The 3,846-nt window shown below is 29.8% G+C and overlaps 1 long non-coding RNA gene across 2 annotated transcripts in view; it reads right to left on the bottom strand.

Annotated features, from left to right (window-relative positions):
• LOC117181961 overlaps positions 1–3,846 on the bottom strand; it is a 43,227-nt gene that overhangs the window by 6,176 nt on the left and 33,205 nt on the right. The window contains exon 2 of one of the 2 annotated variants that reach the window (XR_004468223.1): positions 540–745. This is a non-coding gene — a long non-coding RNA (uncharacterized LOC117181961). The remainder of the gene's footprint in view (positions 1–539; positions 746–3,846) is intronic. The other variant, XR_004468222.1, reaches the window with a different exon arrangement.

The following is a 3,846-nucleotide window of genomic DNA, read 5'->3' as shown; positions in this document are numbered from 1 at the left end:
ATAATTGTTCTCGAAAATGGCACAATTCGCTGCACGGAGTGGTGGTCTGAGTCCTAATACCAACGATAAATATGCTTTTCTATGTTTCCGAGGATTTTCGATATGGATGAAGTACAATTTTTCCTCTAGGAAGGGTGCTGATTACGAATTCGTCTTTTCTTTCTGGACCCTAAATAAGTATAACAAAACCCACTCTAATGCAGTAATTATTATTCAACTGATCGTGATCACATATTCGATGACAAAGATACAAAAGAGCACCGCAAAAAATTTCTTTGCGCAATAACTTCTCAAAAAGTTGAGATTTTTTGTAGTTTAGTCCAATTTTTCGAACATATCTAAACCTACTTTGCAATCAGTATTTCAAAAAGACGTTGATTTTTAAACAATATTTACCAACATCAGTTCCATAATCAGTATTTACATTTTTTCTTTTTACGTGTTAAAATGTTGAAATATGGAAATAGATCACTTACATAAGAGTATCGTCGAAAACCTTATTATAATAGAGACAATACTGTAATGTGAACATTACTCACCATTGTCTGCTTCTGCACAACCAATATCACTCGATTGTTTAGTGCAGTTGTAGCAAATTGGGTGCGTACCTTAGCTTGTGTTTTCGGGCCACACTCTTCTTCGCTTTCTGTTATATCGAAAGCGGAATCTACAGTCCTTACTGGAGGTTGGACTAACCTTCTTGCAGGCGTTGACTCGAATTCTTTTTATAAGGCTGAAAGGTCCTCTATAGGAAACATAAATAAAGAAGAAATTAATTTAAAAGTACTGAACTTGGACATCCGAATAAATTACAGATGATTAATTTGAAACTTATTTAGAACGAACTCGGAAATCCGAATAGATTACAAATGCCGGATGTCCAAATTGAACCGGATTGACGTAGGAACTTAGTTCGAGATTTGAAAAGTTCAATTTGGAAATCCGAACTGAGACTTATTCAAAAAGAACTCGGAAATCTGAATAGATTACAGATGGCGGATGTCCAAATTCAACCGGATCGACGTAGGGGCTGAGTTCGACATTTCAAAAGTTCAGTTTGGAAATTCGGACTGAAACTAGTTAAAAATGAATTCGGAAATCCGATTAGATTACAGTTGATAATGTCTACATTGAACCGGATTAAGATACGAACTTAGTTCGAAATTTAAAAAGTTCAGTTTGGAAATCCGAACTGAAACTAGTTAAAACTGAATTCGGAAATCAGATTAGATTACAGTTTATAAATTCCACAATGAACCAGATTGACATAGGAACTTAGCTCGAAATTTATAAAGTTCAGTCTAGAAATCTGGACTGAAACTATAGTTAAAAATGAATTCGGAAATCCGTTTAGATTACTCTGGATAATTTCCACACTGCACCAGATTGACATAGGAACTTCGCTCGAAATTTAAAAAGTTTAGTTTGGAAATCCGAACTGAGACTTATTAAAAAAAAAACTCGGAAATCCGATTAGATCATTTGGCATATTTATGCATCGAAAATTTCTCTTTTTTGTGGAATCATATATTTTCATATGAAGCACAAGAATGGTACACATTAGAGTTCCATGTAACAAAATTTGTCATTGTTATAAAAAATTTTTATAAATAAATTCACACAAATATTGTTTCATGGAACTCTAATGTATACCATTCTTGTTCTTAACATGAAAAAAGATTATTCCATAGAAAAGAAAAATTTTCAATGCATATATATGCCAAATAAGTGAATTGGTTTATAAAAATTGTTTATAACAATGACAAATGTTGTTTCATGGAACGCTAATGTGTATAATTCTTGTTCTTCACATGGAAATAAATGATTTCACAGAAAAGAACAATTTTTTATGCATGGATATGCCAAATAAGTGCATTTGTTTATAAAAATTGTTAATAAATTTGACAAATGTTGTTTCATGGAACTTTAATGTGTACCATTCTTGTTCTTCACATGAAGATAACTGATTCCATAGAAAAGAAAAAATCGCAATGCATATATATGTCAAATAAGTGAATTTTGGTATAAAAATTGTTTATAACAATGACAAATGTTGTTTCATGGAACTCTAATATGTAAAATTCTTGTCCTTCACATGAAAATAAATGATTCCACAGAGAAGCACAATTTTCGATGCATGGATATGCCAAATAAGTGAATTTGTTTATAAAATTTGTTTAAACAATTAACTATTATGGTTGCTTGGTGCTTGTTCGCAATTAAAAATTGATTCTTTACATTTTTATAACCAAATCTATGTAAGAAATACATTCGAATTCCAAAGAAGCAGCAGATAACAGTTATATGCATTAATTTGTTTAAAACAATTACCAAAATGCAGGATATATATCTGCAAGTTGCATTTTTATTCAAAAAAAGGAAATTTACTAATTCTATTACTTTTTGTAGAAATTTCCATGAATGGGGCTAAGTAAATATCACAAATATTTTATTATTATATTATTTTTATTATATTTTTATTTATTATAATTTTGTTTAAAAAAAAATTGTTTAAAAATCAACGTCTTTTTGAAATACTGATTGCAAAGTAGGTTTAGATATGTTCGAAAAATTGGACTAAACTACAAAAAATCTCAACTTTTTGAGAAGCTATTGCGCAAAGAAATTTTTTCCGGTGCTCTTTTGTATCTTTGTCTTCGAATATGTGATCACGATCAGTTGAATAATAATTACTGCATTAGAGTGGGTTTTGTTATACTTATTTAGGGTCCAGAAAGAAAAGTCGAATTCGTAATAATTTTATTTATTATTTATTATATTTTAATATATTATATTTTATTTTTAAGTTACATAACAAATCATTAAATAACAAATTTTAAAAATGTACACCTCTACGTTAAAGTACGGTCCTTCATGAGTATTTCAAAAAAAAGCTCTGATCCGTTGAGATTTGAGGAGCCAGCTTGTTTTTTGTGCTAAAAAAGTGCTTTTTTCCCACTGAGCGTCGGGTCACTCGTACCTTGCCCAAACAGTGATCCCAGATCTGAAACGAGCTGCGGCCCAACACTATGACAGGGCTATGTCCGTGTGAATATAGTAGGAGACGCTGTAAATGACTGAGTTGCGCGCGCAACCCATTTCTCCTCTTCTGAATTTGATAACTCGAAGATGCACGACTGCCGTTCGGAGCACTTCGTCGATTCTATTTATATATCTATCTGCTAACAGCTAACTGCTTTGAAATAAATTCAGGAGATTGGGATTTTAATATTTCCAGATTTCGATGCTGACAATTCTCATGATTTGAATAGATCGCGCGCCTCTTGATATGCGTGTATTTTGAGGTTATGTTATTTCATGTATAAAATATAAATTATATAAATATTAATACTATTATATATATATATAAATATATACGTATATTAATCATGATAATGTTATAATTATGTTATATTATAATAGTCTATTTTTTTCTATTTGAAGGTTCATTTCTTTCGTTGAAAATACATTTTTGAAACTGACAATCAATCAATACAATTTTTGGTTAAGAAATCATGTGTTTTGTTAAAAGGTCATCTTTCTTTGTAGAAATTAAATTGTTTTATGGAAAATTTATACTTTTTTATTAAAAATTACATTTTTCTGTTGAATTATGCATTATAAATATGTTTTGGTTGTAAAGTCGGTCTGTTATAAATGCAAATATATTGTTAAAAATTAAAATTATAAGTTTTGGGTGGAAATACTCTTTTTGTTTTTGAACTACTTTGTCAAAAAGTAGTTTTAAAAAAATACGTTTTTTTAACAAGGTTTTTTAATTATGATTGAAAATTTAACTATTTGGTTGAAAGTTTAACTCTTTCATTGAAAACTCATATTTTTCGC

Source organism: Belonocnema kinseyi, chromosome 10 (genome assembly GCF_010883055.1).
Source record: "Belonocnema kinseyi isolate 2016_QV_RU_SX_M_011 chromosome 10, B_treatae_v1, whole genome shotgun sequence".
NCBI classification, from domain to species: Eukaryota; Metazoa; Arthropoda; class Insecta; order Hymenoptera; family Cynipidae; genus Belonocnema; species Belonocnema kinseyi.
Note: the sequence above shows the minus strand (reverse complement) of the source record. Positions and strands in the feature narration are given on the sequence as shown.